The sequence below is a fragment of the Olea europaea genome, unplaced genomic scaffold (genome assembly GCF_002742605.1).
Source record: "Olea europaea var. sylvestris unplaced genomic scaffold, O_europaea_v1 scaffold1025, whole genome shotgun sequence".
Lineage (NCBI taxonomy): Eukaryota > Viridiplantae > Streptophyta > Magnoliopsida > Lamiales > Oleaceae > Olea > Olea europaea.
The window spans coordinates 160,957-176,104 of NW_019227580.1; positions in this window are offsets into that span (position 1 = coordinate 160,957).

Consider the following 15,148-nt stretch of genomic DNA (forward strand, 5'->3'; position numbering starts at 1 on the left):
TGAAGTCGAAGAAGTACACTTGAAGCATGACACCGAAAATGAATACTAGACGCTTCAATTTAGGGGAGGCGAGCCATTCGACTTTTCCACAATTAGGCTCAATTCAACCCACCAAGCAAGACAACTTAGGCTTACGTATAGGGCGAAATGAGCCAAACTCGATCTAACTCACCTTTTTTTTTTTTGAAAAACATTTAAATTATGTTTTTACCTTGGAGTGAAATGAAATATTGTCAAAAGAATTGTAACGCCCCTATTTGATGGTGATTAAAATAAAAAAAAATTTATCAGATTTTGATAAAAATTGATGAAATGTATGGTTGAAAGTTATGAGTTTCATGAAATATGTTATTAAAATTTATTATTGACTTTGACATAGATTTTAATCCATACCGAACAAGGGCAAAATATAAAAACCATACTCCTTTATCCAGACATGAGATCGGCTATATTATATGTAGATAGAGTTAAAAATTATATGCGAATTAATATTTTATGTATAGTATTTTTGTACAAAAGAAAAAATGAAATAAATACGATTCAGTGATAAATAGAAACAAAATATACTTAAAATGCTACCTTATAAGTATGCAGTTGTACTAAAAGATGTAAGAAGGCCACCTTCATCTTTTTGAAGTCACTAGCACACACAAACACATGTTTTATTAGGATTTTTTTTACTACAGACCGTCCGTTTGTGAGTGTCAATAGAGTCACTTATGTTGTGAACAAGTCCTATGCTATATTGAAAAATTATCGAATAGAGATACTATTGTGCATTCTACCATTGAAGTAAGCTGAAGAAGTTGGCCCATACAAATGCAATGTCCCACATAGGTGTCTGAGCATATGAGTTTCATATATTTTCGCACTCCGAAAAAGTAAATTTGTATAGTTTGAACCGAAGTACGAATTACACAATTCTATAATTCTTTCTTGTAGTGAGGATATATTTATTTTAAAAATAAAATTTAAATTATTTTGAAGTAAGTGAAAAAAATGTTTGGCCACACATAATTTGAGATGAAAGTAATGTTCAGCCATCGTAATTTGAGATGGGATTGGAATCCGTGTAGCTAGGCAAAAAATAACTGGTGTACATCCGTCATGGCAAAGATAACGAATAATCTTCACCCCTGCACTATAAGAAGGCTAAAAATATCTCAAATAATGAGGGTAAAACATATTTAAATTGAAAAATTGGGATTCACATTGCATAGAAGATGGAAACATGATTAACAAGTTATATAATAAAGCACATATATTCCAATTATCATCAATCGAAACAAATACATTTTGAAATAGACGACAAAAGGTAGTTATCCCCTTTCTATAACGCCTTAAAGTTCCAAGACTTATAATTTCGTTCAAAAATTATGTGAAAAAGTGAAATTTAGTTCCATCAAATATAGTTTTAGAGATTGTGAGGAAAATTACGTTGAAAATGATTATTTAATTATACTATAACGAAAAGGAAAAAAATAACAGTTACAGATGACTAAACATATTATTGTTAACTGTAAATGGAGTACATGATATACTGAACATTTAAATAACCAAATTAATGTATTTTAAAAGACATGCAATCTCATTTGATGCAATGTGTTTAACAACAAATCGTTCATTTATAATACTCAAATTATCATCATTAGGATATAGTGTTATCAAATATATATATCGCCAATAAAACAAGTAGAATCAAAGGCTAAAGAAATACTATATCCGTAGTTTATAATTTTGATTCTTGTTTCATGCTATTGAATTCCGTGCAATAACTTTCGTTTTTGTCAGATCTTAAAGGTTTGACAAGAAACTGAATAAATTTTTTTGTTTGAAGAAGATGATGATCGATGAACTACCAATCATGGTATAATAACCAAATAAAAAATATATAAGTGAAGATGAGATGGTAAAAGTTATATATATATATATATATATATATATTCAATCCAACACTTAACAGATGAAAGCAGATGATTTGGAGAATGTGTTATGAGAGCAGAAGTTGTGTGAAAGTTGAAAGGCAGTGGCAGTGCCTTTTTTTAAGCAAAATCTCAATGCAAAAAATCAAAAATTTAAAGAAAAATAAAATTTTTAAAAATTTGAATTTTCATGGAGTTGTTCAACGTGGCTTCCTTACTTGATTAAATGCAACAAAGACAAATGCAGCAATTGCAATGACAATTGCTGCATTTTTTCAAAGCCAGGACAAGTTGATTCGTCTAATCGTCTTGCAGTAGCTCGTTATATAAGTTAAAAGTTTTTTATAAGTTCATTATAAGCTCAAGCAAAAATACTCTATTATAGAAATTTAACTTACAGAGTGTTCGACTTTCTAATTAAAAAGTGTCTCTACTGTTACTTTCTAATTGGTATTCAAGACAAAGAAATAATGAGAACAATACCAATTTATTTAGAACAAATAAAATATATAAGTTCATATTCCAGGTTCAAATTAAATTATGTAAAGGTAATAGAACAACTGAGTTAATTTAGAAACATGAAACTTGCAACATTCATTTTTCAAAATAAAATGTTAAATCCAACATAAAGAAATGGGAAATCAAGCGGTTAAATCATTAATGCTTTTGTAAAAATAGAGAAGTGTGTGATCTTTTTATAAATAAAAAGTGTCACATCATGTCACTTTCTAATGCAGAACCTTAAGGGTCATGTTTAGTGTACATTATGGACACCATTATGGTGTCCATAATGCACACATGGCGCCTCCTTATTGGAGGGGCACCTAGCCCACCGGGCATCCCTCCAATAGGGGGCACCATGTGTGCATTATGGATTATGGTGTCCATAATGTACACCAAGAATTATTCAAACCTTAATTCATATTCGTATTTTCACAAACAACTTGTATGCATTTTTAGTGATTTATTTCACACATATAGTGACCAAAATATCTTACTACCCTAGCCACAAGACTTAGTTAACCACTGTGGATCCAAAGTTAATGTTTCATATATATTAACACAAACAAAAAACTCAAATTTACAATAAAATTGCAGGAACTTTTAGTGACGTAGATTGTGTTGATAATTTACTTGGTGATATCATGTGTTTCAAATAATTGATTAGGATGACTAGTAGAGAGAGGATGACCCCCACTATTTCAGGCGAACCCTACTATGTCAAGTAGCCTATCATGAAATGACGACTGTCGTAGTGTCAGCTCGACCGATGCTACCTTCACTTGCTCATGAGGTACAGATAGCTTTGGCATGTCAGGTGACGCTCGTCATATTAGATCCTAATTACTATGCTAATCCGACCCCTGCCACGCGTGGATGACAACTGCCCAGCAGTTACGTGATGCTAGAATGATGGGGACACGTGGATGGCAACTGCCCAGCGGTTACGTGATGCCAGACGCCTATAAATATCCCATGGGCGTGTCAGGTAAAGGGGTTCTTTCTTTTTCCAGGAAAAATTCTTTCCTCTATCTCTACTTCATTTCTTTAATATCCTTTATCTAAAAACGATTACTGACTCTCACGCGGAGGTAAAACGAGGGAGGGAGCCCCAGCCTTTTTTTGCAGGATCACCGGAGGACAAGAAACCAATTCTTTCACTAAAAAACATACAGAGTTACACTAGAACTATTTCATTGGCGCCGTCTGTGGGGAAATCTTCACCTAACATAAAAGCTATGTCTAGAAGACGAATTAGGAGTGATACACGTGCGGTTACTAACGATGCAGAGTCGGAGTCTGTCGCCAGGGGTCAAGGTCCGTAGCCTCAACCTCAATATGTGACACAGAGTCAATTTAACCTTCTGAGGCTCGGTTAGCCACTGTGATAACTCTCTTGCAAAGTCAGACGCCAAGAGTAGCCAGTCCATCTAATAATATGCCAGAAGCACCGCCGCAAGACACAAATGGGCAACCCCAAGCAAACCATGTAGTTGTCCCACCAGTCATTCAGGAAATCGTTGTTGACCAAGGGTCACATGAAGTCATACATACACACAGGCCACATGTCCTATGGCAGACTTGGAGCGCAGGATGGAAAAAATAATGTCCGAGAAGATTGACGATACATTGACAAGGAGGAAAGATAGACGAAGGCAGATGGTTTTGGAAGAAAATCCATTCACCCCAGAAATTATGGCGGTTCCTCTACCAAAGGGCTTCAAACAGCCAATGATAGAAGTGTATGATGGAGTCATTGACCCACTTGATCATCTACGCACTTTTGTTGATTTGATGAGACTGTATACAGCCCCAGATGTCGTGATGTGTCGGTCCTTTCTGTCGACGCTAAGAAGGGAAGCGAAAGATTGGGTAGCCACTTTGGTGCCACGATCAATCAGAACATTTGATGAGCTCTCTAGAAGCTTTGTAGCATACTTCATGAGCAGTAAGAGGAAGAAAAAGACCGCCATAGGAATAATGCAAGTTGTTCAAGAAAAAGATGAGTCATTGCAAGATTATTTAGCTAGGTTCAGTCGGGCAACATTGGGTATAAATGATCTTCAGATGTCGACGGTAGTCACTGCATTGATGAATGGGACACAAAATCGTGCTTTTAAGATGTCACTCTCAAAAAACCCCCCAGAGTCAATGCATGAACTATTGAAAAAGAGAGACAAGTATGTGGACGCTGAGGAAGCAGAGAGGGTCATGAAAAACCTTTGGAAAGGACGAGAACTAGAAACTCCCAAGTGGAAATCTCTGTTGATAAGAATAAGTTGAAAAACGAACATGTAAATAGAGGCGAGAAGAGATAAAAATCTTCACTCCTCTAAACGCTCCATGGGCAAAGGTATTGATGGAAATTCGGGACATAAAGGAACTCCACTGGCTGAAGCCCATGGCAGCCTCCACTAACAAGAGAGACAAGAGCGGGTATTGTCAATTCCACAGGGATCATGGGCATGATACAGAGGAATGTATCCACTTGAGGGAGCAGATCGAGTGCCTATTGAAATGGGGACTTTTGACTAAGTATGTAAAAAATGATCGAGGTAAACAGAAAGTCGACGATCGACCACCACCTAGGGTCGGAGTAATAAATGTGATAGCTGGAGGGATTGCAGCAGGGAGAGACTCGAATTCAACTAGGAAGGGCTATGCTCGCACTGTTGAGATTTGCTCCATCCAGGATAAGACCGGATTTCACCAAAAATATTAATTCCAATGAAGAAGATCTGATTGGTATGGCAACATCCCATGACGATGCTTTGGTGATCGTTGGTGACATAGCGAATTTTGACGTAAAAAGGGTTTTGGCCGATGGTGGTAGTGCGGCAAACGTCCTCACTTGGGAAGCATCTGTGGGATTGAAAATTTCTCTTGAAAAATTAAAGGTTGTGTCCATTCCTCTTCAAGGATTCAGAGGAGCCACTTTATACCAGAGGGAGCTGTAGAACTTCCAGTGACGTTGGGTACATATCCAACAAGCGTGGTGATCCTAGCAAACTTTCTTGTTGTTAAGACCCCCATGGCGTACAATGCAATATATGGTTGGCCTCTGTTGAATGTCGCTGGTGCAATTCCTTCCACTTGTCATCAAGTTATGAAGTTCTCGACTAACCGCAGCGTAGGGTGTGTGAGAGGCGATCAGCAATCTTCGAGAAGGTGCTATGTTGACAGTATACAAGCAAGGGGAGCACCGTAGATTATGACGTTGGATTTTGAGCCCTTGAGGAGGCGAATTGAGCCACTTGACATGACAGAAAAAATTGTGATAGGAGAAGGACATGAATTCAGCATTAGGGTGAACATGAGGCCAGAGAAAAAGAAGAATAGTAATGTGTTTATCTAACAATTTAGATGTTTTTGCGTTGAGCCCAAGTGACATTCTTGGGATCAGTCCGTCAGTCGCTCAGCACCGTCTTGGTATTTCACCGAGAGCAAAGCCTATAAGGCAAAAGAAGAGGAATCTTGCACTGGAACGACAGGCCACAGTGAAGGCAGAAGTTGAAAAGTTGTTGCATGCAGGGGTTGTCAGGGAAGTATAGTACCCAGAATGGTTGGCCAATGTTGTCCTCGTGAAAAAGTCGAATGGGAAATGGCACATCTACGTGGATTACACTGCTTTGAAAAAAGTATGTCCCAAAGATTCATATCCGATACCTAGGATAGATCATTTGGTGGATGCTACATTAGGTCATGAACGACTTAGCTTTCTAATTGACTTGGGGACATATTACTACACAGCTATGCCATTCGGCTTGAAAAATGCTGGAGCACCTTATTAGAGAATGGTGAATAAGGTCTTCAAAGACTTGATTGGAAATATAATCGAAGCTTATGTTGATGATATGGTTGTCAAAAGTGTTAAGGCTGATAACCACGTAGCTGATCTGTGGAAAGTGTTCGACGTGGCCCGACAGAATATGCTGAAATTCAATCCTGAGAAGTGTGTTTTTGGAACAGCGGGCGGAAAGTTCCTAGGTTCATGATTTTACAAAAAGGTATCGAAGCAAATCCAAATAAGATCCGAGCTATCCCGGAGATGAAAAGCCCCTCAAGCAAAAGGGAGGTCCAACGGCTCATGGGGCGGGTAGTAGTATTGAATCGTTTCACGAGTCGAGCAGCTGATAAGTGCTATCACTTCTTCAAGGCAATTGGGGGCTCAAACAACTTTAAATGGACTAAGGAATGTGAAGAATCCCTCGAATCCTTGAAGACTAAAAAATGAGTTTCAAAACATCACTTAAAGTTACTGAGGCATTCGATGATAATGGTGAGCAATAAGACCAGCAAAAATGGTTAGCTTGAAATTGCTCCAAGGTCTGATGGTAAGCTTCCCGAGCCGCATAAGTGGTTAAGAGGCGAAATCACCAGATCACATGCCTTACAAAGGCGTTTGACGAATAGCAGTGAACAGTAAAACTAACGAAATTGGTTGGCTCAAAATCGCTTTATGATCTGATGGTAAGCTTCCAAAATCAAACAAATGGATGGGAGGCAAGATCACCAGATCTCATGCCCTACGAAGACATTCAACGAATGTCGGTGAGCAGTAAAACCAACAAAAGGGGTTAGCTCAAAATGACTCTACGATTTGATAGTGGGCTCTTAAAACCAAGAAAGACTGGTAAAGGGTGAAATTATGAAATCTCGTGCTCTACAATCCTAAGGCATTTAAAGGGCAGCGGTGAGCAATCGAATGAAGGATCGATTAGCTCAAAATAGCTATACAGTCTAGTGATGAGCTCTTAAGCTAAAATTTGCGAAGGTGCGAGGTAGCTGCAACTAGCACTCTGCGCTTCAAAATTGCTCAAAAAACAAAAAAAATGAGAATAAATGACAACTCAAAAACTAGCAATATCAAAATGATGAAAATTAATAATAGCAATAACAGTACTGAGCGCACGAAGTATCAATCATAATAAATGCGAAGCATAATATCCTGTCCACATCCCGAACCAAGAATAAAAACTATTGAATAGTTAAATGGCGAAAAGGGATAACAATGAAAAGCTTAAACAAGTAATAAAAAGCTAAGTCATTCTAGGTTTGAACTTCCTCCACTTCCTCTTCGTGGCGCACTGGTGTGTCCAAATGCTTTAGTCTACTTAGCCACTTTTTCTTTATCTCTACGTTCCAACAGAAAGCAATCATAGTCAGAGGGATGATTGGATGGATGCTCGGTCGTCACCTACTCTTTGGTAAGGGCGATAGAGACTGCCATTATTTTTGCCCAATAATCATTCATGTCCTTAGCATACTTTGAAGAGGCCTTATAACGATCTACTGCATTGATTTGAGCACGGGCCAAGGAAGAACGCAGGTTGTCAATTTCTCTCTCTTGTTCATTAATGCGAAATTCCATCTCGTTCTTCTGAGCCTCTACAACATCGAGAGACTTCTTCAGATCGCCCACCTCCTTATCTTTCTCCTCCTCGAGAGCTTTTAATTCAGCAGTTAGAAGGCAACTCGCTTTGACGAGGGAAAACGAGGGAAGTTTACATTGTCAAGACCTGTCAATCAAATAGTAAAAAAAGGCAGGATTGTTACACGAAGTATAAATGTGAACAAAAATGAAGAAATAGAAAGAGGAGGTACCCTTCTGTTATAAACTGCCAGGACACTCTCTACGTCGTCCACCCAGCGCCTAGACAAAGCTTTGGCATGATCAAACATAATGAAAGCAACGATCATATGAACTTCGCGCACAACTCGAATAGGAGGAAATCTAAGATCTGGAAGTGGAGAACCATCATTCTCAAACTGGAACTCAACAGGACTCAAGTTTCCCTCTTCTGCATCATACGGTAGAACTCCTCCCGCAGGTTTCTCCAATGGTAGAGAAGACCCCCTGTTAGTGTTATTTCCCTTTTTCTTGTTAGTGACTTTTCTCTTCTTGGGCAGAGCATGAGACAGCCCCTCGTTGCTTTTGGGCTCGGGCTCAGGTTGTGAGCTCAAAAATCCTGCCAAGTCGAAGTCCATACCTACGTACATACAACCAAAAAAATCAGACACAAGGGCCAACAACCAAAGAAAAATGCAAAATGAAAATCAAAAGCTATAAATAAGGACCTACCAACAGGTCGACCAATCCCCACTGTTAACATCTTCCTTACTGTTAAGACTTGAGAGAGGAGGGGTGCAAGAGTTGGTATACGGGTCAGTTGTTGGACTTGAGAACTCAAAAGAGGAGTAGGCTCGACATGACTGTTGAAAAGACGAATTTGAGGGATTCTCCAATAAGTGTTGAATGGAAATCGACCTTCAGAAGGCCGAACGAAGAAGAATCAAGATTTCCACCCCCTGTTGGAATTTCTATACTTAGGAATGCGAAGAGGGTCCCTGGTAGTGAAATACACGAACGCGTTGCATTTGGGTAAGTTGTGCAACTCGAACACGCACCTAAACAGTTCAATGGAGGGCAAAATCTTTTCACTAAGGCACAGGTACAAAAAGTATAGTGCTTTTCTCCATGCATGGTTTATTTGACTTGGTGTAAGAAGAAATTCGTTGAAAACTGGGACAAAGAATGGATGAATAGGAAACCTCAAACCTCCATCAGAACAATCTTTATACATGGCAATTTCGCGAGGGTCTGACCCAGGAAGTTCTTCTTTAAGCTTGGGGGTTCTATATATATAATCGTCAACGCGTGTATACCTATCGAGCAATTGATCTAACTTGGTTTGACAATTGTAGGAGCTAGGCTCCTTTGGAATATCAAGGACTACAACTCTACCAGTAGGATTCCAATCGATCTCAAAGTTGAAGGTTGGAGACTTGAAAGAACCAATGTGATTTTTAGGAGGATATTGAACGAAAATTGAAGGGTCTGAAAGATCAGGAAGACTATCAACAACATAAGGTTGATCAATCGCGTGACCGCGCTTAACCGGTCGACTAGGCGACCGCCTAGTCGGGCAGGTCAACCCAATCAGCCAATCAGTAACCTCTTCGGTCGATCGATCGACCGGTCCAAACGATCGACCATCACAGTCGGTCGATCGATCGTGACGATCGACTGGTCGAATCAACTGGTCGCCCGTCCCGCTTCCATCCTTTTTTCACTCTCATGTTCAGATCTACTTTCGCCCCCACTCGACGTCCAAGAGGATGAACTGGAACATTCTAGACTAGAAGATGATGGAACAACCTTGTACATCGAGAAATAATGACGAGCTACTAGAATCTTAAGAAAAAATAAGAGGGAAATAGAGAGATTACCTTGGAGACGAATACAGAGAAAAAAACGCTTAGGATTTACAGAAGGAAGAAGATGTGAAAGAAAAAAGAGATCACGTTCCCTTTATATAGGAAAATTTTAAGGTTTACAAAAGGCCCAAGCCCACGAGTCAACCTACTTATGGATCTTCTTTAAATTGTAGGCCTCTCTATAAATCCGACCCAATGCTTTTTGACCCAATAAACGATTTCAAAAGGCCAAAATCCATTATATCACAAAAGATGAGTTCATTCCGAATCGTCGCGAACTTTTAGAAATATGGTTATGGCCCCAAAATGGACATCGAATGCGAAAGTTATGCCAATTTTTTCGAAAACTGACAATCTAAGCGTTTCGTGTACGCAAGTGCCTATTCTTCCACACGAACCTCGTCAAATGATAATAATAATAAAATAAAGTGCAAGATAAAAATCAACAAAAGGTATGGGGGCTAGTGATATCATGTGGTTCAAATATTTGATTAGGACGACTGGTAGATAGAGGATGACCCCCGCTATGTTAGGTAGCCAATCATGAAATGACGACTATCGTAGTGTCAACTCGACTGGCGCTACCTTCGCTTGCTCATAAGGTACAGACAGATTTGGCATGTCAGGCAATGCTCGTCATATTAGAGCACTAATTACTATGCTAATCCGACCCTCGCCATGCGGGGAGCGACCGCCGTCTACCTCAACAACATTGGAATCGATAAACAACTATTCGAACGGTTATTATTAAACTCACTACCCGAGTAACCGAATAAATGGAAAAAACCACCTGAAAAGCGGGCAAGTCTCATGAGGACGCGTAGATGACAACTACCCAGCGGTTACGTGATGTCAGACGCCTATAAATATCTCATGGGCGTGTTAGGTAAAAGGGGTTCTTTCTTTTTCCAGAAAAAAATCTTTCCTCTATCATTATTGCATTTCTTAAACATCCTTTATCTAAAAACGATTATTGACTCTCACGTCGGAGGTAAAACGGGGGAGGGAGCCCAAGCCTCTTTTTGCAGGATCACCGGAGAATAAGAGACCAGTTCTTTCAGCGAAAAACATACGGCGTTACACTAAAAATATTTCACCTAGAAAAATGAACTTCTAATTATGATAGGAGAATCAAATTTTAATAGGGGATGAAGCCATTAGTGAAATCTAAAAAATTGCGTTTGAAAAATTATAATATGATAAAATGATAAAGAAGAAATAAATTTCATTAAACTAGTAGAAATAGATATGCAACTTCTGAATTTTGATAAAATTGAAGAAAACTTGCTTTAATTGAATTAGTTTTGAATTAACGGGAGATTTAAAGAAGACAGCTTTGCCGTTATGTTGAGGTTCTATAATTTCTACATAATGGGCACTAAAATCGTAACTATTGTGGTTTTTAATTATTTTTAAAATCATAACTAATGCGGTTTTTAAATATTTTTAACAATATTTACATTGTAAATCCCTCTATTTTAGAAAAAAATTATTTTTTAATGTATTTGTGTAATTGCTTCACCCAAAAATGATAAAAACCCGTGGAAAAAACTCTTGAGCAGCTTTAGCCCCTGTTTGACAACCATTATTTGAAAATTATATTTTCTACATACTCATTTTCAATCACACACTACATTCTCATTTTCAACCACACATTCACATAACAAAATATTCTGCACGTAAATCTAAAATTTTTCTCTAATTTTCAACAATACAGTCTCTTAAAAATCACTATTTAAAATATTGTTTTGATCAAATAAGGGCTTAAATGCATTTGACTGTGATTATATTTTAGAGAAAATAATCTTGCCCGTACATTTTAAGTTACAATTTCAAGAAGCATGTGTTTCAATTTCAAAAATCGGGTAAAATATTTTTTTCAATAATCAAATAATTATTATCATTTAAAAATTTATATAGCATCTCTCTCTCTCTCTCTCTCTCTCTCCAACAGCTACCTCCATCCTCTCCATTTCCACCTTCAAACTTCCAACACCATGGCGGTTCTACAACCATCACCACTAGGCATTCATCCCTTGCCCACTTCATAACAATGGAATCAGCATAAATTCTCGGATCCTGAACTACACAATAGTCTCGCCAAAGACAATTAAAATTTACATTTGAAGCTAGAATTGGTGTGCAACTTGTGATTGAGAGAGGTGGAGAGTGAAATCTGACCTCCTTTAAGGCAGCCATTAGTACGCTACATTCGACCGACAGAGGTGAAGAGAGAAACCAGAAGGCCACAAGCACCGCGTCCTACAAAAAGATTGGGATGGGGTGGGGATGTTTAGTGCAATGTTATTAAAATCGGTATGGCCAGGATGGTTCGGCCTAGTAAATTAGTGACCCATACCCTTGTTAGGGCAGGGAAATATCATATTATACAAATGTAAGTGGCCTAGTCAAAAATCGAATTTGATCAAGTCGATTATCAAGTTTTATATGATTGTCGAGCCGTACCGGCCCTTTGATTTTTTAACCAAATTTTAAAACTTTCGTCCATTAAAATTTTAGAGACTAAAGATTTGAACACTTGACCTCCAGTTAACTAGAAGTCTAGAACATGAACTTTCTACTTGAGCAAGCAAGATTTTGTTTTCTTTTTGTGTAATAACTATATCTAACCTATGAATAATTTACTGTCTTTCTGGAAATATTTTTAAAAAAAATTAGTCCAACATTTTCATTCATTTTGTAACATCAAATAATTATTTTATATACTTATTTTATTTGAAAAATTAATTTTAACAAAGATAAATTTAATAGATGACACATTTTTGGTCAATAACTAACAAAAAGTGAAAATATAATTTTTTTTAATATTACATACAAAATTATAAAATCAAATGTAACCATTATCAGTAATAAACGAGTTCAAAAAATAATTAATTTAAAGGTATAAAAATATTACAGACAAAGAACTTGAAAACTTTAATTGTCTCAACCAAAAATAAAATAAAATTATACTTTAATAACTATTCAATTATTTTTAAGTAATGACCCACCAGTTCGAATGACACAATAACTTGTACGAGTCAATCTCCGGATTGGGTCTAATAACCATGGTTTAGAGTGAATGTATAACTGAGGACTCTGCAAGTGTGTGAATGGGTGTTTTGTGTCTTGGAGTTAGGGATGGCAATGAGCCAATCCGAGTTGGCTCGGCCCTTTAACCCAAGAGCTCAGCTCGGCTCGGACTCGTGGCTAGCCAAGCTCGTGGCTTGTGAAAAATGAGCCGAGCTCGAACTCAGCTCGATTATCGGGGAGAAGCTCGCGTGCTCACAAGCCACGAGATTTATTTTTATTTTTTATTTTTTGTAAACTTGCACATTTTTGCAAGTCCACGAGTTCGGCTCGTGAGCTCGTGAACTTTGGCTTATGGGCACACGGTCCATTAGCCGAGCCGACGAGCCGTTCAACCCGTTTAACATCCCTACTTGGAGTTGCAGTGGATGCATATTCAATACTGATTATTTGTGTGTGGGAATGGTCATTTTTATTGGTCAAGATTTGTTGGGTAGATTTGAGTGAAAGGTGGTGGTGGACTGTGGATTTGAGTTGATTTGATGATTTGGATAATGCCACTATGGTGGACGGGATGAGATGAAAAGCGATTGTAACCAATTGTTGGATAATTTGTGATCAAGAAATAATTTGTAACCTATTGAAATATGTAACTTACGGTTAAGTATGTAATTGTGAATTACAAATTATGATCATCCGATTTTTGAAATTTTTTCTTAAATTTCCTAATTTGTGAAACTACATTTTCAAACATTTGTAGTGATGATTTTCCCAATTTTTTTTATTTATTTCTACTCTTAACCCCTTTTTAGGTGTACTTTTGAAGTTGGCTTGGTCAAACCCCTAATTTTTACTTTGAATTTTCAACATTTGCATATTTTCACAATGATCTTTCGGATGTTAAAAGATAAAAATGTCCATAAGCATGCTATATAAATACAAAATATTGTTTTGTTTAAAAGACAAAACTACCCCTTTAGTTAACCAATAAAAACAAAACAAATTCCACTTAAAATTTTAAAATCAATTAACTTTTCTTATCTATTTATTCTAACACAGATAAAAACTCTCTCATTTTCATCTGCTTCAACCTCAAAATTTTAGAAATTTATCAAATGTTCAGCAAGAAAATATTTTTTTATCTATCATTTTGAATTGATAAGTATCTTTACGCGTGTTTAATTTCGTTTTTGTTAAATTAATATATTTTTTACGATAAATCTTATTTCGACATAAATTAACATGTGGATAAATTTTTTAACAGATCTATAATATTTTTTAGCATAGCATAAAGAAGAAAAAATCCATCTGCATATATATTTTTTCAAATGAGATTCGTGATAATGTACTATGGCCAACCTTAACGATCGACTGTTAAAGCTGTTAATAGTTGGTTGTTGTTAATAGCTTGTTGTTAGGCAGCTACTTAAGTTTTTTTTTTTGAATTAAAATTTCTGTTGTCGATTGGTTTAGCCGATTTTTCAACTATTTTTTAAAATTAAAAATTCTGCTTCGTTACGTAGATATGGTTGTAATCCCGATTTGTTATTTTGGTGATTTCAAATTGGATGAAAAATATCAATAGGTATAGATATGGATAGTGATATATGTGGTGGTATTCTAATTTCCATAACATTGAGTACATCATATACATAATGTACCATGATTTATAAAACAAGCTGAAAATCGATTCCTCTCAGTACTATATGGAACTGAGATTACAATTCAATGAGCATTTTCACCTAGGATTCTTGCTAAATAAACCTAGTCCAAATAAAAAGAAAATAGATTCATCCATTCCGATTCCACCCTTGAAGGTTATTTCTAATGTTGAAGTGAATTATCTATTTGAATTGAACAAAAATGCACATGGCTCATCTTTTTGTGACTTTAGTGAAGAAGAATATTGTCTAAGGTAAACACAAAGATCTAGATGGAGGGAATCACACTAATGATTTTCGTGGCAAAGTGGAGACAGTTAGTGAAGATGATGTGGTTATTCTCAAGACAGTTGTTCTTCAAGCTAGTCTCACTATTATGCATAGAATTTCCTTGGTAGTTCACAAAAACGAGAATGAAAATGAATTTACATATGAGGATGCAATTGCTTTATCTTATCAGATACATGAGTGGGGTAGGAGCTCGGGCTAGTGGAATGGACCGTCTTCTAATTCTTTGCGTACGGTTTCCAATGATGAGGATTTGCACTTGAACAACTGTTTGAAATAAAAAAAGATTTGTAAAATGCTGTGTATCGGATTACACTGAAATACTATTTTGAATTCAAAGCGAAGAAATCAAACAAGTCATTGTTGACAATTATCTGCGTCGACAACAGTTTCCGTTGACATTTGCAAGTAACGAAGATGGACACGAATGAATTAAAAGCCTAAAAATAGCTAACCAAGAGAGGGTGAATTGATTTTTAAATTTTTTTCAAAGATTTATCCAAATTTAAATAAGTTGAAAATGAATAA